General features: G+C 36.7%; 1 protein-coding gene across 2 annotated transcripts in view; it reads right to left on the reverse strand.

The window, feature by feature from the left end:
* sema4f (sema domain, immunoglobulin domain (Ig), transmembrane domain (TM) and short cytoplasmic domain, (semaphorin) 4F) overlaps nucleotides 1–24,128 on the reverse strand; it is a 75,312-nt gene that overhangs the window by 34,555 nt on the left and 16,629 nt on the right. The gene's annotated exons all lie outside the window — the stretch shown is intronic.

The following is a 24,128-nucleotide window of genomic DNA, read 5'->3' on the forward strand; positions in this document are numbered from 1 at the left end:
GCTAAAAAAAAAGTATTATCATGGTGTATGTCAAACAACAATGTAATTATAGTCATGTGTATAAAAACATAATATTGCCATGGTACATGTCCAAAAACCATGGTACCAAGCATTGATACAAAAAAATTGTATTATTATATCACATGTCTAGGCAACAATGGTATTCTGAATACCAAAAAATGTCAAATTTTTTTGTTTGACATTTTGACAACAATGGTATTATGAATGTTCAAAAAAACATGTCAAAAGAAGCATGATATTATGATGGTACCATGTCCAAAAAGGAAAGTATTACCATGGTAACTTTTTAAAAACACAGAACATTGTACTGTTGTGATACATGCCAAACAACAATGGCGGACATATGTCCGAAAACATAGTTTTATCAGTATACATTTCCAAAAATATGCTATTTTCATGGTACATGTGGCATTATTATGGTGTTATCTATTACATTACTATATGTCCACAGAACAATGGTATTATGATCATATGTCCAAAAAACATAATGCTTCTAATGTTTCTCCAATGATTCGTCAACGATTATGTATGTCAAAAAGCCAAATGGTAGTATAATGCTACTAGTACATCTCCAAAAATATTGATCAAAGCTAAAATACGATTTACATTTACATTTAGCAGACGCCTTTGTCCAGAGCAACTTACAAATGAGGACTAAATTAAGCGAGTCATCGTGAAAAAAGTGTGTTATTTAAAGCAGATGAACTGATGTTTGAGCTCTTGACTGTGATAATGACTAATGGACTTGTGGTACTATCACATTATTAATCTAATGCAAATTATAAGAATCTGTAATGCATGAATCTTCATCAACCTTTTTCACAATCCCCTCACCACTATATAATTCTGGACACATATCCAGCACAAACAAGCTAAGTGCTTGGCTCTTCTATGACCTGATTAGGACATTGATCCATAAGCACAGTGTGTCATTAGGTCATCGGGTCAGTTTTAAAGCCGTTCTTGGTTCTTAAGACTGTGCATAGGCTTTTAATCTCACTAAATGCTGGAAGCACCAAACACAATCTTCAGTCAGTCTTGAACGCATGTGTCTGCCCGTCTGTCTGTGTATCGTTTTACCTGCCAATCTGTTTCCATTTATCTGCTAAATACAGATGGTGGAGTGGAACGACAGATGATTTCCAAAGAGAAAAACGTGATATGATCACACAGCAGATGGAGCGATCCATGCATGTCAATATACACGTCTTTCTCAAAGGGGTGAGTTCATAGTTCAAAGGGTTGTTGCCATGGATTCAGCTTTCCAATGTTACAATGTTTCTCCAATCATCAATGTAAACAGCTACTGTAGCAGATACAGTACTAAACGTTTAGCTTAATGCTCACTGACAGTTTCTTAAACAGTGCTTTCAATTCCATTTAGAAAAACAGAAACGTCAGGGGAAGAGAGAGAAAATAAGAGAAGCTGAATCTCAATGTGCATAATTATAATTCTTGCTAAAAGTAGGCTTATACAGAACTGGCGATGGTAAATGTGTACTCTTACTTACACTACTTCTCAAAACCTTTGGATACAGCTAATCATTCTTTATTGCTACTTACTTCCAAATTTTTATAAAAAGAGTAAATAAACAATTCCTCATAATTCCTATACTTCCATTATTCCACTGGAACACTGTATGAAAATAAAGAAAAGTATGTTTTGACTAAAACTTATATTTGAAAATCGTCAAAGTTGCCACCCTTTGTCAAGATAAAAGATCTGCACAATCTGTTAATTCTCTAAACCAACGTCATGAGGTGCATCCTGGGATGTGTTTTAAACAGTAGGCGACTGAAGGAGTTTCTGTCAAGTCACATTACTACTATTATTATATATTTTTTGAGCAATTTGAGCACAATTTGACTTTGAGTTTATTTCTGTTTCTTATGACATTGAAAAAATTTAAGTCAAGTGTGCTGTATGTCAAATAAGTATGCAAAAAACCTGTTTGTCAGTATTTGGTCATAGTCATATATGTACACTACCATTTCATAAATAGCATCTTTATACAACAGACTAATTTTTTGTGTGATTTGAGCATATTTTTGTGTGATTTGAGTGATTTGAGCACCTGGTCACTTCATGCGTTTTCTCAGATCGGTAAATGTCAATTTTACTCCTCCCAAAATGTTAAAAAATAAACGTGTGAGAGCATTATAGGCTATATAACATGTTATAGCCAGATATGACGGCGCTACCGCAACACGCATCACCGCAGATGAATTTATGTGTATCTCTTCAGCAAGTCAACGTGCAAACTGCCGCAAATGAAACAGAATGTAAGTCGCAGATGCTCAAAACACAATCATCTTCGAGTAGTGAGACTAAATGATCTTACCAGTGCTGATGCTGCTCTCTCTCTCCTATTGAGGTTTTTGATCCTGTATTTAGCTGATAATAAATAAAAGCAGCTCATATCTGTTGCTTTCGCTGACGTGTACTTTGCAGATAGCCGTTTTAACAAATCAGATCAGCTATCCGATCAGTAAAAACACATAAAATGAGAAATGACCAGGTGTAAACAGGCCCTTAGATGTTCAACATGTTACAGTTTGAGACACATTAACTGAAATCTGGCATCCTATGTGGTATGGATAGTATGCTAATTGGAATGCAGTAAAGAAAGCCATTGGGACAGTCATAATATCATATGCATCTCCCCCACAGAGAAGTGAACATTTCAAAAATTGGTTTTCTGAGCCTCGTCGTTTAAATTCACTATGGGCCATTTGTGGCGCATAATCTCTCATGAAAGTCTCAAAAGACAAGCTTTCATCCTGCAGCTCTCATAAGTCATCCTCTTCCCCCAGTGCCCAGAGCGCTAGATATATTCGATTGAGGATTATCATTGTGCGATTTACGACTTAAGAACTGGATATGAAAAGACAAAGGTGATAGAAATAACGCTGTTAAATGCAAACATACAGTACGGTTTATACAAACATCTGAAACCACTCATGAAAATGCTTCTATTAAGTATTTTTTTCTAATCTAATACATTTTTATAGAGTAATATATTAGAAATATATATGTATAATGTATCTTATAATGTATTAACTTATATATTACCATAACAATTTGAGTGAAAAGTAAAAAATTCTGTTTAATGACTTAAGCACTCAAGCTGCATGAACTCCACACATGTGTGTGAAACCTGATGACAATGTTCTCCACTATGACTGAAGATGATCCAAAGAGCATCAACGACCACTAAACATTTAGTTTAAAAAAAAAACCCCACTAAACATCTTTTTTCAGAAAGTGCACCTATAAGTGAAGTATGATGTAGAATCTTTGTCTCAACTTAGTTTTGTCAATTTCACTGAAGGGTTGAACACATATCATAAAGAGCAGGAAACACAAAGCGCCTGTGGGGTTTCTAATCATTTCCGCCATCCGTATTAAATATTAACCTGCATGTGTTTTGCCCACCATCTTGAAATCAATGAGGAGAGTATTTCACAAATGTGCACGCACACAGATAGCAGATGGTTTAGTGATGACTCTGCTTCATGATCAGAATCCAAACTCTCTTCTCCCTTCCCCAAAATCCTCTGCTCTGTCTCTCTCTCTCTCTTTATCTCTATCTGCCTCCCTCTGCTTTCACTCTTTGGATGACATACTGAAAGCCACTTGGCTAAAACTGAATTCTCATTTCCGGATACTTGTGCTCTACTTGGCACAAGAGTGAGATTATATAAAACTCTCTTCCTCTCCTCCATCCTTGTCTAATCACATTAATCATTGATCAGATGACCTCTGACCTCTCTTTATTGAATTAGACAGAGTATGCGTAGGTTTGCTAACTTCACTAAATGGACATGTAGGCTCATGGGACTATGGCTCACAAAAGTGAAATTCTCAAAAAGAGAAAAATAATGGTGAGGAGAGAGAGAGATAGAAAGAACTCAAAGGGAGAAAGAAGACATTATCGCTTTGGCGTATCCATCCCCGGAGTGCAACGGTGGATTAAACTAATGAAACACTCTTGACAATCATCTCTCCCAGAACTACTGAATAAACCCACAGAGCCTGTTAACAAGAAGAGCTCTAAATCTCTCTCGCTCTACCAGTTTATGTTTACTTTCCTTCTCTCCTGTCATCACTTTTTCTAATATATATTTATTTATCAATTATTAATGAGCGCTGCTTTTAGCCTGTGAATACAAGTTATTGCATTCTCATTCCCCTCTCTCTCTCTCTCTCTCTCTCTCTCTCTCTCACACACACACACACACACACACACACACACATATAAACACACTTATACACAAAACCACATGTTAACTTACCTAGTTCAGAAATCCAAGAATCCAAGATACATGAAAAAGAGAGAGAAAATTGACATTAGTCCAATTATTTAAACTTATCACTTGTCATAAAATTTCTTTATCACAACAAATTTTGGTAACACTATAGTTTAGATCCAATTCTCACTATTAACTTTCTTATTAGCATGCATATTACTAGGATATTGGCTGTTTATTAGTACTTATAAAGCACATATTAATATTAATATCCTTATTCTGCATGACCATATTCTACATCCCTTAATTATACCCAATACCTAAACTTAACAACTACCTTACTAACTATTAATAAGCAGTAATTATGAGTTTATTGTGGCAAATGTCATAGTTAATAATTGGTTAATAGTGAGAATTGGAACGTAAACTAAAGTGTGACCCAAATTGCATACCAAAAACTCATTGCAATGTGTGAAAAATCACAGTAGGATCTCTAACATATCTCAGTTGTTTCTCCTAAATTACAGTGACATTAAGTAGAGAACGAATAGAGACTCTCACTTAAGTATCCTGCAAAAGAGATGTAAATCTCACATATTCTCTTCTACAGTTTTAGAAGAGATCCCAACACTGTCTCAAACTTTGCTCAGATTTTCCAAGACTTTGATTACATACCTATAAAATATTAAAATTTTTCAACAAATTCTCCCAAACCCAAATTATCTAAGATACACTCTTGACATTCATATTAAAGCTCTATTTATCATCAGTTGTCTCATTTGTGTCTAGTTTTTTTTAAGAGAAAGGGGCCATTCACACCAAGGACGATAACAATATTTTATATTATATAACAATAATATAATACGATACAATATTTTCAGAGCTGATGAATGATAAAAACATTGACAGTTAGAATCCACATGATTTTGAAAAGCTTGTACATTTAAAGTGACAGAGGACATGAGCTTATTAAACAGAAAAAATGATGCTTTCGTCCATTGATGTTAATGCTAATATAGTTATTGTTATATAGGTAGTTATTATTCTTGATGTAAACAGGCCTAAACACCGAAAAGTTGATACAAGAAAGCACTGAAATCTATACATTCTACGTTAAATTTGAATGAGCAACCTCTGAGCAATATAACTTTTCTCTGTTTGATATCCATATAACTACGACCTGAAATTGTGAATGGCTGTGGAAAATCTGCTCTTAATGTCATGGGTACAAATAGAGATGGATTCCGCATTCATATGGTGAATACTGGAGACTCAACACATGCAGGAGAGCTACTGATGATCATTAGCGTATCTAAAGGCAGTTCTTGGATGACTGAGTTCTCAGTAATATCACTGTGATTTATGAGGCTGTTATATAAAGAATTTTTTCCACAATGAAGATGAAATCTAAATTTCTCACCTGTGGCAAGTTAATATAAGCAGGAATATGTCTGGAGACCTTGAGATGGAACATAACAACGTCATGCTTCACTGATAACCCAGAGGAATGAGCCAGTCAGACATAACAGACACGCACACACATTCACATCAACTTACTATGTCTCTGTTTTTGTCTAAAGAGAACAAAACACTTTCTTACAAATGTACACTGCCATCCAACAGTTAGAGTTAGTAAGATTTTATAAAAGTTTTTGAAACAAGTCTGTTAAGCTCACCAAGGCTACATCTCTTTGAAAAAAATAAAATAGTAAAAAATACATAAGTACATAGTAATTACAAAACTATGTTAAAATATTTTAAAATGTAATTTATTCCCTAAAATATGTATTTTCTCCAGCTATTACACCCGTCTTAGTTGTCACATGATCCTACATAAACAAGAAACATTTCTTATAATTATGTTGAAAAAAGTTGTGCTGCTTAATCATTTCAGGATTCTTTGATAATAAGAAAGTTCAAAAGAATGGCATTTATTTGAAATAGAAATTGTTTGCAACAACAACAAAAAATCTTTACAGTACTGTAACTTTACTGTTTTCAGAAATGTTATGCATACTTTCTGAATAAAAGTAACAATTTCTTTAAAAAAAAAAATCTTACTGACCTTAACCCCCCCCACCACCACAGATACATACATAGGCAGACACATAAGAAGCTTTATGATTAAAATAAAATCTTTAAGTCACATCTGCGGCTCATTTCTTCTGGTCCGCCTCTGTGTGTGTGGTACAAAACATCTTTGAAGCACATGCTGTGTCCTCCAGAAGATCTGGGTTCAGGACAGCCACAAAGCAGCCAGTCAAGAGTCTCTCAGACTGGCAACAACAGGCCTGATGGACAAAACTACTGCACATGTCTGAATCTATTTGTGGTAACCATTTTAAAACAAGAGTCGGGTGTTGATGTGTTTGACGGGAAGAGAAAGAGCACTTAGAAGCAATTTTGCCATGAGATAAAATAAGAGACGCATTTCTATAGGTTGCAGATTCATCAATACACACACACATCACTTCCCAAAAGCTAGCAAAGTTACTCATTGTTCTTCATTTCATAAAAAATTACAGAGAGTGGAACAGACCCTCTCTGTCCATTATAGTGTGTGTGTGTGTGTGTGTGTGTGTGTGTGTGTGTGTCTGTGTGTGTGTGTGTGTGTGTGTGTGTGTGTGTGTGTGTGTGTGTGTGTGTGTGTGTGTGTGTGTGTGTGTTCGAGAGAGAGAGAGAGAGAGAGAGAGAGTGTTGGACCCATGGGAAGAGAAACAGCCTGTCCATTAAGTTAAATTTTCCAAGGATTTCACGGTTCTTCTGTTCATTGAGTTGTATGGAGCTACATATCAACAAGAGCAAACTGACAGACTTATACTGTATGTGCATGTGTGTGTTCAACAAAGCACATTTTAATTTGTCCCACGTCATAAAACGCCAACCAGCTAAACTAACCTCATGTAAGTTATGCTGTGTCCCCATTCACCCTCACATCCAGACACATTCATTTCAGAACGCCAGCCTATTTCATGTCTGCTGAGCATTGAGACCTCAGGCCAAGGAAGGTTTAATCTACCGCATCTGCTATATTTGTCTTTGCTTTAAAATGTGAGGTGAGGTCTAGTTTAGTCAAGGTCATGATTAAGATTGTGTCTGTGAATCTGTGCGTCTTTAAAGCTACTATGTGTAATTTATGTGCTGTTAGAGGCACCAAACAGAATTGCAAAAACTGATTTTCCCATTTTCTGAAATGTAAGTGGTGATGTCCAAGTAAAACTCCCTGTCATTTTGCTAGGGTGTTCTGGTTGGTAGGGGATTAGTAGGATGTTCTATCTAGATGGTTGATAACGGGACAAATGTCGATATATAAAAATAAAAAAAACACATACAATACTGTGGCAAGCAGGACGGGGCCGAGAGTCATGAGATGCAAAAATACGAAAATGACTTGTTTTGACCGCTTTATGTATATATGAATAAATAAAATCTCAGAAAACAAGGTACAAAAGCGTACATATTAGTACCTAAACTGTATATATTAGAACCCTTTTAAATTATACTGGCCCAGTGACAGCTTTTGTACTACTTTTTTTTCCAAGAGTGTAGTGAAAAATAAATCTACTAAAATGTATTTGAATTACATTTATTTCATGCCAAGTATACTACAAATACATGTACATATTATGTACTTAATATAAATACCCTGCAATTGTACTTTTAGTATACTAAATTGGTGCTTATTGCACTTAAGTTATCTGGAAATAGTGCTGAGGTCCAACTAAAGAAATACTTGAGTATATTTGATTGTGCTAAAGTGGAACTATTGCAAGTATACTTTAGGTACACTTTAAATATCTTGCATTTAAAGACTGATATTATACAGAGATCATACTATCCTTACTAATAGTGATATTAAAACACATTTAAGGCTTAATATTAGGAAATGTGCATTGTGCAATAAAGTCTAATTATTATATTTATATTAGTAAGTCTCAAGTGATATGTCAGTAAATATGTTAATAGTTTTGTAGTATTATACTAAGTATGAAATAACTGTATTTTAAATACATTCTGGTATATTTATATATATATTTTTTAAATACATACATACATACATACATAAATGTACTTAAATCCATTCATCCATTCTCACTTGTCCAATCTAGGTTCGTGGGGATGCTGATGTCTATCCCAGCGTCTTGAACTTTAAACAACACCCTAGATGTAATGGCTAGTCTATGAGAAGGAGAAAAATTTATTTGAATAGAATTTTTTCATCAGTTTCATTGTCTGCCATATGAAGTTCAGTCTCTTATAATAGTAATTCCCAACAAATCACATGATTTGAGGTATAATTCATGTCCTATGCACAAACGCTGCAGAATAAGTTTCAACAAAGAAAATCAGACTATTGGTCAAGCCAGAAGTTGACATGTCAACCTCAAACGGAGTGTCACAGAGCTGCAGTGTTTGCACTAGTCAGAAGTCAGGGAATGAATGGCTTTCTTACAGTTATACACATTAGCTTTAACACGTTACTTTGTCTTTATATTACTAAACATAGAATAAGGAACTGAACTGCTGTGATCACTGTTCATCTCTAAATTTGAACCTCTCATGAACACTTCTCTCTTCTTCTGTTCCTTTTCCTTCCGAGCATCCTGTGAGCATCCTATTACCTATTTTCTTCTCTTATTCGAACGCACAAGCTAGTCTATTCTGTGCTGTTTTACCATTGGATTCCCCCTGACCTCCTCATTCCCCTTTTCTGCCACGTCTTCCTCGTCTGGGTTCACACAAATCTGACTGGCTCTATTATCCCTGTCCCATCCAATGCCAGCGGGAAGCCTCTCCTGGGAATCTCATCCCGGTTCCTCATTAGATTTTCACACTCAAGAGACAAAAAGCTCAGGGACATTAGTAAAGCTGTGCAGGACTTTGCTGTGGGCTGCAAACAAAATGCAGAAATTGTGAGGAAAAACTTTTGTCTTCTTGCTCCACAGGAGGTCGAAATCAAGCCAGTACTTCAGGGAAACAGCTTGGTGGAGAGAAGTCAAGTGTGGATGAGAAACGGAGAGAGTTGGAACCAGTGACTTTTGAAAAAAAGAAAAAAGTGGACTGGGAAAGATAGTGATTAAGTCTCAGCATCAGATGTACTGTATGTCCATGAACTTCTCAGAGTCTGTTAAATGACTGATGCATATTTCACACAAAACTGGAATGAGTCAAGTTGCTGTCAGTCTGTTGGGAAACAAACTGGTTTAAAACTATGCACTAAATGTTTGGGGTCGGTTAATGTTTTTTGAAAGACGCAGCATATGTAGTAGAGCTGCCCCGAAATAGTCGACTAGAAGAGGCTTAGATGGCCACATTTTTTTATTAGTCGGTTAGTCAAAGAAAAATAAGCTATTAGCTTAGAGTGTGAAAGCTATTAGCGCACTTACTGCATGACATGGAGGCGCCGGAGTGATCACTTGCATTTAACTTAAAATATTTTTGGTCTTACAACAAGAGTAGCCTAATACGTCATTCAAAACTGACAAATTTAATATGTGTGCACTCGCAATAACTAAACGTTGTGCTTTTTGTAAAATAAAGAAAACAATCAGGATGCGCTTTCTGCCGCCAAGGTCTGTGTGAGTCAAAAAATGATTAGGCTTTGTATAAACAGAACATAATGGTGACTATAGGCAATTAAAGGCTCATTATTATGATTTGGCTTATTAATATACACGTGAGATTAGTCGACTATTCGCTTAAAAATTTATGACAAATAGTCGACTAGAAAAATCTTTAGTCAAGGGCAGCTCTAATATATAGTATATACTTTATAGTATATAGTAAAAACAGTAATATTGTGAAATGTTATTAGAATTTAGGAATTGGAATTTCTATTTTGGAATTGGAATTTCATATGATCCTTCAGAAATCATGCTAATATGCTAATTTGGTGCTTAAGTAACTTTTCTTATTAATGATGTTGAAAACAGCTGCTTAATATTTTGTGTAAACCATGATGTATATTTTTTTCAGGTTTCTTTGATGAACAGAAAGTCCAAAAGAACAATGGGTCTCATTCACTAATAATTGCATAGATTATTTCGTATTTGTACAGACAGGAGAACTTCTCACGTAAAATCTCCACCTAATCTCCGCCTAATAAATGATTTGCATGGTTTTACACATTGCTAAATCGCCAATATGGATCATAAATATTTTAGACCTGGACCAATTTGCTTTGATGTAACAGCCATTACATCTGTTATGCTAAATGTTACATTGAATGTTACAGTCCTTCCACTCCTCCCATGGTTTGCTCCTTTTCACAGTCTGGCAAAAATTATGGGTGGTTCGAAATATATGGTCACATGACAATAAAAGTGTACAGTTGCCAAGATAAATGGGGTGGGTCAACTTACCCACTGGCTCATATTACCTCACTCTCCCCTACATGTGGTTTCAGTTGTTCCTATATTTTTTCGTACATTTTTAATAATCATGATTTTGGTGAATCTTATATTTTTTGTATTACTACTGCTGGAGCAGTTGCCAGAGAAAGACAAACTAAATAAACAAGATTGTGGAAAAAATGAACGCAATGGAGAGCCATTCTTTAACGCAGCATGAGGCGGTTTATGATGAAATGCAAATAAGCCATCTGCAGGTGTAGAACATTGTTTTCTTTCCGGTTGAGCAGATTCAGTCCACAGGAGACTAAAAACACTGGGTCACAGTGATAGGGAATGTCAGTAAAATTACAACTAAAACACAAATGAAAGTTCCTCACGGAGCACATGGCGATTTGTGTTTAACTTGGAACATTAACCCTTCTGTGCTGTTACCATTGAAGATCCAGTGTAGAATAGCAGCGATAGCATGTAAGCATTTTATATTGTCATGTTAAAATCACATCTGAGGATGTCAGGAAGACTGAAAAGTTTACATTAAATTGCTGTATTAAAGTCTACAAAACAGCACAGAAGGTGAAAACTATTCTCACAAAGTGAACAATTCTGAAATCAGGATGTTATTCAAAGAGTATAGAAATAGAAATGGAAGAAGAACTGAGAAAGAGAAAGAAACTGTCCACCTGACTTAGCCTTGTTTCTCTCCTTTCTGTCGCCGGTGGAGTTTGGGTTCTTTCACATTTTGCCCTAATTAGTTGGGAATACCTAACATTCAACAGTATTATTGACTTGACTACACTGGATTGACACTATTGGATGACATGTTTTCATTAGATAAATTATGAACTTTACACAGTTATTGAACCGAAATGAATCAACACTAAACTGATTTCACTTAAATAATGACTGTTTACTATTCTCTTTTTAGAGCTGCTTTACAGCAGAATTGAATTCTGTTTGCATCATTTAATTATTTTCCTGTTTATCACTGTAAAGCTGAAACAATCTGTACTATAAAGTGCTATATAAATAAAGGTGACTTGACTTGACTTGAAAGATAAAGGACATTTGAGAGGTGGTGGAAAGGAAAAACCAAAGTTCAGAGGCCTTGAGAGAGAAGCCTGAGAAAAACACTTCAGATAAATGAGGTCTTAAGGTTTTTCTTGTACACTCACCCACAAACAGAAAGACAGTCAAAGCATGAAAGCTCATAATAAGATGCTGTTGAACTGCTACCTGAAAGAGAAAGAAAACCCTGCTCTAACGGTCACGTCCTTCTACAAACAGGCATCATAAAGCTTAACAGTCATCGCCACTATAAACTATCATTAAATAGAAAGTAGGAGTTTGAAATTTCTCCTTTCTGTGTTCTATGAATAAAAAATAACACCATACGGGCTTGGAACAACATGAGGGTGAGTAAATAATGACAGAAAGGGTGAACGATTCCATCTGGATGCTATCTAGACAGTAACACTGTAACTTCACCTCTGATCTGTGAACTATTTGAGGTCTGCGTTAGTTTGATCAGCTGATGCTCAATGGTCACAAGTTGTTTATAAGCCGCCTCATGAAAGGAGGGTTCATATCACATGATTCCAAATATCAGGGCTGTTTTTTTCTCAGCGAGGCTAAAACACAAAAGTCTTTGTGTGAGGGAACACAGGTGCTGAGCACGCAAACTATAGCGTCACAGACATAAGATCGACCATGTCATCAGATACTGGCCTAGAGTCTTATTACTCAGGGCCCAATCTGTTCTTTCATCCGTCTCTTTATGACTACACACTCACATTATCCAACCCCCTCCAACACTGACTTTCCAGGTACCATGTGCATTAAAAAGTGACGCCAAGGGGTCCATGTGGGAGTGGATTGAGAAGATAGTCTACATAGTAGATTTTAGAACAGAGCTAGGCACTAGGATTTTGACTATAGTTGCATGGTCATGAATCAGTTTACAACATCTACCTTATAAAATAGACCCAGTTTGTCCTTTATGAGCTAGAAACACATATAAACACACATCATTCTAGTGGGTCTATATTCATACATTTGCAGTACAAGTAATGCATGCATCGACATTAAAAAGCAGCGCACAACATTCATGTTTGCCTTCTTAGATCAATAGCTCCTGGACATGTTCATTGACACTCAACAAAACCCTCTTTCATGATGTACTATCCATTACACTCAGTGATAGACTTTTGAGGCTATGGATATGTTGGACGCCTACATGTCATAAAAGCATCTTCAATGAATAATTCCTGCTTTTCCGGTCTCATCAAAGAGATTTAGAGCAGGGAATATAATGGACACAGCTGGGGAGGGAAAGAGAGTGGGAGACAGTGATATAAAAAAAAAATATATATATATATATAAAAAAAAACACAAACAGTCAAATACACCACCGCTGACTCATCTCAGTTTTTGCGAACAGATTAATTCCCTCAGTTAAAATGTGTGAAATGGTATCTTTACGGTGGCAGGGCCTTCTAATCCTTCAAAGTATAACACAGGCTCAAATGCTTTTCCTGCCCAGCGGTTCTCTTACACTGCGACCATTTATCACAGCCATGCCTATTTCAACTTAATGACCTTTGGCACAGCAAATTTCCATTTGTGTTTACCCATGCAGAACATCCAGTAACTGAACCTATTTCTTATTTTTAAAGTATTTGACCCCAAAAGTAACAAAAGTTTCTGCAAAGAAAAAAGACCAGGGGATCAGTTATTTATAGAGATGACGCAAAACACAAAAACCAACACAAACTGCAGAAGAAATCGTTTTTTGATACGAAAGTAAGAAAATATGTGATGCTTGCCTGTGCAAATCTCACCACCAATATGAGTTATGAGGGGTTGCCAGGGTGTTGCTATGTAGTTCTAAGGTGTTCTAAAGGTGCGGGTACACTTCATTTTCAGAATTTTGCTCTACCTAGTGCACAGTTGAGTGTGCAAGCCATTCAAAGTACATATGATAGTTCTCACATTGTGGTCAAACAAAGAGAGGAGATGAGGATCTAAGTTCAGCAGTTTAAATTTAACAAAGGAAACAAAACACTCAGGAGCACATCGATAAATGCCGGCAAAATGGAAAACCTCAAGAAAATGCAACAACAGACAAAACACGACTGAAACTGAGGGCTATATACACTAGGATAAATAAGGAACCAATCAAGAGACAGGTGAACATAATCAGGATACCGAGGGAAACCAAATCAGTAACTATAACACGGGAAACAAAGGAACTGAAAATATTTGAAATAAGAGTCCTCGACCAAAAACAGAGAATCCGTGACAATAGTGAGCATGGATGGACTCGTTTGGCACATGCACACAACCTTGTGGACCTTTTTTCTTTCGAGCACTCAAATACTTTGACCATGTGCTGTTTCCCATGCACAAGTCTGCACGGACATCAGCGGACCGATGAAACATCCTTTATTCCAATTGTTGTTGAGATGACACTACCCTTCTAAAATTCACTCTATCGCAGAGTGTAGTGTGAGTTCACGGTGTAGTACATCATTTGAGTTTAAATAATAGCGTACCTCTCCTTATAAAGTCACATGATTTGAAGAATTAAATGGGTGCCAAAACTTTATAGCTCTATGAGAAATAGCACAAGTAATATTTGCCTTAAATACAGACCTAATTTCGATTAAACAATCACACTTAAACCAAAGCAGAACAAACTTTCCATAAATGTTTGACCCATATTTAAATAGGGTGATGGTCAAACTGACATATGCTTATGAGATCTGCAGTTTGTTTATTCTGACCACATATATATATATATATATATATATATATATATAGTCAAACACACAAACACAAAAAACAATATGCAAAAGTTCATGTGCAATGACTAATTCATGCAAATGAAAGACAGAGAGAGAAACTATGATGGAGGTTTATAAAACTCAGACAAGGCCATAAACGTTTCCAGGACTTGACGTGGTATTCACAGTTCTGAGAGAGAGGGAACTCTGTACACATGTGAATGTGAGCATGAATGCTTTCTTGTACATTCTTTTTTGCTCTTTCTTATTGTTTTCCAATGCATTGTCAGGCATAATAGATGAAGATATTTGTGAATAGAGGCGCAAAGGTAAATATGTATGTGTTGGCACTAAAATAAAGGATGAAAATGAAAGAGCAAGTAAGAGGAGGATTTGCGCCAAAATGTACATTCCTCACAGGCCTGTTTGAGAGGGACCTTTTCTCCTTCCTGTTATTGTGTGAATTACATTTACACATACCAGACCTCAGGCACTGACAGTTCATACACTCACAAACAAAATGCATGCTAATTACACTCAGAAGATTTACCTGTGAAAGCTCATGGGTTTAGTCTGAGAATACTTTCATTAAAAAAACCTCAAAGCCCATTTGCTCTTCTCTTTCAAACAGTTCCCGCTCATTCATTCCCTCTGTTCTCATCAACACATTCACAAGCACGAAACATATGTGTCAGATCTGGTTCTTCAGAGCAGCAACCATCTAAGGCCGTGCTGTGGGAGGGAGAATCCAGGGCCATGGCGCTGTGTGGCAAACCCATCCTGTTACGAACCGCCCCCCTACCCCAGATGAGAGAAAGATTTGACTGAAGGTACCGCTGTCACAGTTCAAAGAGACTTACACACCTACAGACCTCGAGAAGAAAAGAAGAGAAGAGAAGAGAAGAGAAGAGAAGAGAAGAGAAGAGAAGAGAAGAGAAGAGAAGAGAAGAGAAGAGAAGAGAAGAGAAGAGAAGAGAAGAGAAGAGAAGAGAAGAGAAGAGAAGAGACTGGAAAGAGATTGGCTTATTAAAAGATGCTTATTAAAGAGAATGAGCTGGGGAGAGCTGGTTATTAAAAGTCTTCAAAAACAATATTCAACTCAGGCTCAAAATAACATTAATCCCGGCCTTTGATGAGGCTCTTGAAATGGGTAATTCAGCATAAATAGACTCCACACATCTTGTTAATGGCCTTTAATATGCAGAGCCGTTATAAGATGATTTCACTGCATGGCCGTAATGAAATAAGAGCTGCTTTGATTCTAATTCATTTTCCCTTCATTGGGTCAAAACAACATAGAGCACAGTTTTTATAGAGTGTGACTAGCCAAGAGTGCATGTTCAATTTCTTAAATGAAGGGGAGACTTGATGAAGGGGATTATAGTGTTTTCTGTCTTTAATGCCAGTTTTTATGAACTAATTCACAGTTTGGGATAAAAGAACTATATAAAATCACTGCAGAAGGCGAAAAAACACATACTTTACACTGACATCATATGTCAGAAACTGTTCTGAGTTTTTGTGTTTGCTGAGGAAGTGTTGGAAATCACATTAAAGTAGGGTCGGGATGATCGGCATCATCAGGTATCAGTTATATTTTTTTATTTATCATATCATAAAGCATAAATTGTAGATGCTCATTTACCATGTTCTCAGATTTAGATTACCTTTGCCTTCATATAATGCTGATTTAAAGTTTATCTTTAGAGGAATAGTTTGATTACCAACATTCTTCAAAATATCTTCTTTTAAGTTTCACAGAAAAAAGAAAATCATACTTTAGGTTTGGAATAAAACATTTTTGATGAACTATCCCTTTAAAAATAACATCGTTAAATGTATTCTTTAGCAAATCTAATAATGAATATATATATTTTTAATACTGTACATTATAATGATGCAATGCCTTAATTGGTCCATCCAAAAACTAAAAGCCAGAAAAGCCACAGCACAAAACTACGGCAGTTATGTAATGACGAGTTTATACACTTTTTAAAGGCTGAGGGACGAGAGTGCAAAAAAGAGGGAAAGATAAATAATTGAAATAGAGAGATGGTTTATTTCTAAATGGATGAACTCTCAGGTTCACAGGAGGTTGATGATGTAGGAGATGTAGATGGTCTTAATGAAAAGGACAGATGAATTTCTTCATGATTCCGACTGAGCAGTTGAGTTATTCTGAGATCTGAGAAGGATGCGAGGAACACTTAAAAATTTAACGTAATGGTCCTCACATGAGAGATCACGGCACAGTGAATGTGAATGTGAAGAGGAGCAGATTTTAAAGAGTCTTTTCTTGTGGACACAAGCGGCTCGAGCCCAAGAGTTTTCCTAGGCAGGAACTTTAGGCCAGTGGAAAGACTTAGCATTATTACACTGCCTAGGCAGATACTTTATCAGCTAGAGCGAAATTATCATGCTCCACTTGAACAAGAGGTGTGCTTAAAAACATCCTGCCCTTGCAGCCATGATGACGCATACCAAAACATCAAAGCTGGAGATAGCAAACAAGACCGTGAAATACATTTAGTAAACAATGATAAAATATATTAACCACATAACAGCAGCAATGGAAAAACGTATTATGAGCACTGGACTGTATAGGCCTACTGGAAATTCTATTGTATTATCTCATGTGCAAAAATAAAAATAAATGTTTTAACTTTTTTATTTGTTTCTTGTCAAATTGCATGATATCTTGAGGTTAAAAACTGCACTTGGTGATGAACCAAGCCTTAACTCCCCTCACTTAAGCGCACATCGTAAACAGAGAAACTTCAGAGGCTTAACAGCTGTGTGTGTGTGTGTGTGTGTGTGTGTGTGTGTGTGTGTGTGTGTGTGTGTGTGTGTGTGTGTGTGTGTGTGTGTGTGTGTGTGTGTGTGTGTGTGTGTGTGTGTGTGTGTAAGGGTGTTTTCTGGAATCCTTCCCATCGATCAATAAAGCTTTCCTTCCACTTAAAACCCTTGATCACATGACTCACTATTGTAGAGTATCCATCTAGAACAAGGGATTTGCAGGAAAAAATAGACAAACTGAGAGAGAACTTAAAAGTGAGAGTGAGAATGAGAGACAGAAACACTGACCATGTTATACTCATGAAAATTCTGATTAATAGAATATTATCATGTTCTAGTTATTTATGTTTCATGTAAACACATGACCCCCATTGCCATAACATGGATAAGCCAATAATATAATATCATTGTTTCTAGAAATTTGAAAAAGACTAGGATATGCCTGTGCCAATTTGAATTCTGTGTCACGTAAAGAGCTAGTTCAGAATATTAATTTCTAATCAAAAGAAAATATAAGTAAAACAAATTAATATACAGACAGGATCAAAAAAACTCTTACATGTCCAACATATTGGATTTAATTGCACTCTTGTGTGCTATTATCGAGGACATGAATGAGAATTGTAAATAATTGTGAAGAATAACTAAAAATCTATTAAAATAAATGGCAAAAGAAAGCATCTCCAGTACAGAACGTGCATTTCTTAGTTTATTCAGTACATGCTGATACCATATATTACGGTACATATATTAGGAATATTCCCATAAAGGAATATTCCACTTGCTGTACAGCAAGCACCTTTACACAAATAAAGGCTTAACCAGAACATAGACCTTAATCTAAAACTGTGTGTAAACATGGTCAACATTATCTCCAAAAATGGGCAAAACAACTGCATGATTCCAGAAGCATGTAAGGCCATGCACACAGTATACACTACAGTGTGTGTCTCTCTTTTTGCCGAGCTCCTAAGTAGTGTGGTGGATATTTATTTTTGAGATCTATAATTACAGTGCCCATAACCAACAGTGAACATTATGATATTCTCAGTAGGCAAAGAGCCAATAAAGCCAGTAGGTCTAAATTTACAGAGTAGGAGATGTGAGCTGACCTGCAGGCGATGACATGACGGCATGGACTGCAGTAGCCCTCCCCCTCCCCCACAAATACAAGGCATTTCTCTCACAATCCATTACAATACACACAACACACACATGTCTATACTCTAACATGCATGCAGTGATGTTTTTCAGCCCATCCTGTTATCAATCTTATGTGACAAGCCATTATCTTACCACACACTTATATTCAAACAGAGACACAGAGAGCAAGAAACGCTGACAAAGCTCAACACAAACCACTCTCAGCAGATGTGTAGCACTGATTGAACTCACACCCCCTCTGGCCTGCCCTATGCCGCCTGCATCCTTCCCATGTTTGTCCAGTCATTACACCTTCCATTTGCCCACAGCAAAATGCAAAAAGAAAAAAGATGTGCTTTCAAACCGCACTTACTAATGAAAGCACTACATATTCCATCAGCTAAAAGCCCAACACACACAACAATTCTCATATGAGCTACAGAACATCAATTTAGAGACATTTTGTGGGCAAAAAAGGTCCATTGTCTATTGCCAGTACTGTAGTGATGTATGAAGCACAGCTCACACAGAAGACACTTTCAAACCAAACAGCTTTCTGTTGGTCAACGCAGCAAATTCACGTCTCCAACCTGAACCCGTAGTGAAATCTGTGCTCGAAAATATTTTGCCTCATGCTAAATTCCTGATATCATGGAATCCTTTTGGATTTCGGCTGCAAAAGTTTGCCAAACAATGGTGTATGCAACCTTTACAGAAATATACCTTGGTCAGGGTAGCGCCATTTCACATTTTTGACAGGAATGACAATGAGGCTGAGGGATAGAAGTACAGTGCGTTTAATGGATTGTACCGTTGTTTAACAACATACCTGATGAAACGTCTTTCTGAAAAAACTTTCAGTAGACAGAAACTTCATGAAACAGTTTTAAAAGTAAAAAAATTTTTAAAAGGACCTTTATACAGTGCGCCATTGTAAAGACTGTAAATCTATCCCTCACAGCCTTGTTTTCATCAGTGTTCAATTCAATATGGCGTTTAACCTGACTAAGGTCTAAAGTGGAATAATGCTTTTCTTAAAAGCCAAGTATATCTTTTTTGTTCTGTCCAGCATAATATTGTATATTAATGTAGTATGTACTATAAGAAATCCATTCGCCTGATTTTCAAGTTGAGCGCAAACCCGCCACCAATTTTCATTGCTCATTTCAATCTCAAGTGCTGATCGCCAACACAACGCAGAAGCATACTAACCCCTAACCTAAACCCTAACCATAACCCTAAGAATAGCTTTGGTAGCACATCTCGATATACAACCTTACTGTTTGTCACGATCTGATCCTTTTTCTGAGTTGTGAACTAAATTCATGAAATCTAAGCTTTTGTTGACAGGTGACTGAGTGATAGTGGCAACGGGGCAGGGTTACACATAACTGGATTGACACTATATTTATGCAGAAATGATACACTTCTCTTTTAAGATCTTATCTACAGCATATCTCCATATGTGTTAGCATAAACAGCAGCGGCTAGGTGTAAAACATCTCTCCTTCCTCAGTGTACTGGTGTGCAGTGGCAAAGTAGAGTAAAAGGTTAGAAAGCATTTTCGTCAATGGCATCGGCTCACAAGGTGGTGGGTGGGAAGCCAGGGGCGGGGGTTCTTCCTTCCTGGCTGCCTGTCAGGACAATAACAGGGTTTCCCAAATACAACAACACTGCTGAGAAACTGCCGCACACAAATGAGGACTAACAGGAAGGTCTGAGGGAGATACGGATTGGCGGTGTCAATAAGCGACACTAGATCTACAGAAATATGCAGAAACTTCAATGACAAGACAAGGCGATGTAGCCGTTGTGGGAAAAACTAATAAAGCATACCAGTCACAGCAGTATTCGTTGTCACCTCCGCCATGTTTAAAGTTTATGGACTGCCCAACTCGAGAACTTGGCTATCAAAATAATCCCTGAGCCACCTAGTGGTAAATACGACTTAAGAGGGCATTCACGTCCAATTTTTAACTAGGAAACTTGTATTTACAATAATTCCGATAGTGAATTATCATATACTATATATATATATATATATATATATATATATATATATATATATAAATATATATATAAATATATATATATAAATATATATATATCATATACGTGAAGGCAGCATATACCCTTCAAATCATATTACTTTTACAATGTCTTTATTAGCTTTTTGAAGCTTGATCATTTTGTTGGAATAGACTGTCAATGGAGGGATAGAAATCGCTCAGGTTTCATTATTGGGTTTGGAAAAAAACATGAGGGTAAGTAAATGATGAAATTTTTCATTTTTGAGTGAAGTATCCAAATTTGACTCACTATTAGGGGTTAAGTAAATGTTCAAAATCTTGTATGGTCACTGTGTAAGATTTCACATCTTAAAGGAATACATTTTGATATGTATTACCGATATATCAAACATTTTTCATATGCGCAGGTGCTCTCGCCTAGCAAAATACAAACGCACATTTATGTACATTCATTTGATCTTCTTTTTCTGGTGTCATGTTTTGCTGTAAAACTGGTCAATCAGGTTCAGTAACTCATCTGCAGGCTTTTCATTCTTTATAATGAAAACAAGAAACACCCCCAAGAGCAGCAGCCGACGCCATTCTCTAAGCCTTACACATCAAAGCTGAAAGACCAAATGTAAAGTTTTCTTTAAATGTAGCTTCCTAAATATTCGACTACACACACAAGTTTCAGCGGGTGGATGAATGCAGCGTGTAAGTTGTGGATTCTCCGTGCATTTCATACTAGGGCGATGATGACATTGTGTGCTAAAGGCAGATGCATAAATAATACCGTCTGCCTATGAGTATATGTGTGTTATATCACAAAGCAACACAGCTTGACCTGGAATAAGCACCCCTCCATGTGACCAGGGATGAGAAGAGCGAAAGGACACAAGAAAGAGACACTATAAATGCTGGGAATGTAGGGTATAATCAAGGAATGATCAGTAATTCCATGACATTTGTCTGAGCCACACACGCACACAATTTTGTGCCACCTGCTGATTAAGATAAACAATGTTTTGCCAGCACACCCAGCTAACAAAAGTCAGTCAGAAGATGAATCACATGACAATACACACCTGTAGCAATCCAAGAGGACTCATTTGTGCTTTAACAGCACAGAGTTATTCAGCAATATTTCAAAATATGAAAAAGTATGACAGGAACCCCCCTACTCCCTCCTCTCAATGACTTTCCCTTTTGTCACAGTACTGCCTGATCGGAGCAGTCCATCTACAGGAAAAGCAAGGGGTCTGTGGGTATTTATGCCTGATATGGTCCAGTCATAAAGGCCAGGTGGAGGCTGAATTCACCCTTTTTCTGTATTCACACTGGGCTGGTCGTAGTACCCAAGGGCAGCCAGGATTACTGCCAGCCCACTGCTAATGTCCCTATGCTTTTGTGTACCAACGGAAAGCACAATCATTCACATTCAGCCTCTTTCTTTCAGCATCTCACGTTGTCTTTTTCTTTCAATAAAGTTTTGAAAGTGAGGATCAGAAGCTCAAAAAGACACCGTCTTCAGCAGTTTTCAGACAGGAATTATTTCTAGATGTAACTTTATTATAGGAAATTACTTGTTTTGTTTCAATTGCTGATATGACTTTAATCTTGGTTATTATACATCTATGTAACTATATATACACATGAAGCCCATCAGCAAGGAAGCCACATCAGGTTTTCTGTAGAAATACCCTATTTGCAGGTGTATGTCAGCATGATTAATTCATTCTACCAGCGAAAGTCTCCAATAACAGGGGGATTTCTGAAATGAGATAACCTGGTTAAAACCAGACCATTCTCAGTAGTAACTGAGTTATGGTCTGGCAAAGCTCCATAGACAAATCATTTCCAAAGGGGCGTCACCAAAGGACGTCGCTCAAATGCCTCTCGGCGCAATTGGATAGACCTAAAACTCCAAAAACCAATCAGAGCGATCGTCATGTGTAAAGCCATATGCTGCGTCCCAATTCGCCTATGTTACACTACGCCATAAAAGTACTCTTTTTGTGAAGAAAATGTATTTACTTTTGAATGTGTAGCAAAAAAGTAGGCAACTTTTGGACATACTAATTCATCATCTTTATCGGACGGATCTGTCGCGTGCATCCCGTCATGTAAACTGCCCTGTCAATCATCTTGTCACAGTTAAAATCCTCTATTAAATCTAATTTAATTTCCTACCGTTTCGGAGAGAAATGTAGTAGCATGTTCATCTGCCAGTGGAGACTGTCCTCATGTGTTTGCAATTTGAATATAATAATGCTGCATTTAAAAGTTGGTGCGCTTCACCAACGGAGTGGACGTCGCTCAAATGCCTCTGGGCACAATTGGATAGGCTAGACCTAAAACCAATCAGAGCGATCGTCATCGTGTAAAGCCCGCCTCAACGTTTCTGATTGGTGCCGCGATTTCCACGGCATGGAAATGGCCTTGAATGAGCTCTTTGCCAGACTTACTTGCAGAACAAATCTAAATTTGCCGGAAGTTGTCTGGGTTTTCCCAGGCTAGAAATGAGAGAGTGAGTAGTTTTCATTTGGTTATATGATCTAAGCATGTCAGCCAGTATGAATGGGAGCCAAATGGCTTTTTTCTCTATTTTATACATATTGTGAATTATTATAGTCTATTTTAATATATTTTAAAATTCCTGTGACGTCAAAGCTGAATCCAGTCTTCAGTGTCACATGGTACTTCAGAAATATACTGTAAATATGCGGAATTGGGGTTCAAGAAACTTTCCTTATTATTATCAATGTTGAAAACAGTTGTCCTCATTTTTTTCAGGATTCTCTGATAAATGATGAAAGTCCAAAAGAACAGCATTTATTTAAATTTTTTTTTTTTTTTTTTTTTTTTTGTAACAGTGTAAAAGTCTTTGTCACTTTTTATCAAATGCATGTAAAAGTAATTTATTTCCCCTAAAAACATCTCACTGACACCAAACCTGAATGGTAGTTTGTTTCATTTTAAACACATGCATAAGTACTATGCATAATAATTTTTTTTATTTTTACTAAATTTTTATTATATTAGAGGGTAACAATATAAAAGAGGTATTGTAACAATTCAGATACAACAGCAACATTTACACCACCCTCCCTTCCCCCCTCCCACCCCTACCGCATGAGATACAACATAACTATCAGTGTAGCACAGTCAGTGTTATAGAACAGTCTACTATGCATTTCTTTAAGCAATAAGTGAGAAATGAGGAAACAAAAATGAGGAAACAATTAGTGAGTGGAAAACTACAGTTATCAAAGTTTTTATGTACTTAATAACTGTCTCTCTCTCTCTCTCATCCGCCTTCTGTTTACTCCATGGGCGTATTAGACTCCCCTTTCTAATTTTTGGCCTGCCCTCTTCAAAATGAACAGTAATCCTTCAGTCTGGTTGCTAATCTTCTTTACCCTCCAAAACCATAATAACCCATGGCCCAAACCTTAATCACCTGATCCGTACTGTAATTACATGATGAGGGGTGTTGTGGGTCTCGGCCCCTCTGCCCTCCACACACACACACACACACACACGTGAACGGGTAAAACAGGGATTAAACTTCTGTTGTAGAAACTGGCAAGATCCAGGATTCTAACAGAACCAATGAAGGATGAGCAGCTTATAATACACAATACATCTATTTGGCAAATATGATATTATATTTCACCAGCGGAATATATTTATGTACACAAACCTTTAATATACATTTCAGTGATAAAATAATCCACAAAAATTTGAGTTCAGGTCCTATTGTGATGGAA

Source organism: Leuciscus leuciscus (assembly GCF_965113295.1).
Source record: "Leuciscus leuciscus genome assembly, chromosome: 2".
Taxonomy (NCBI): Eukaryota; Metazoa; Chordata; class Actinopteri; order Cypriniformes; family Leuciscidae; genus Leuciscus; species Leuciscus leuciscus.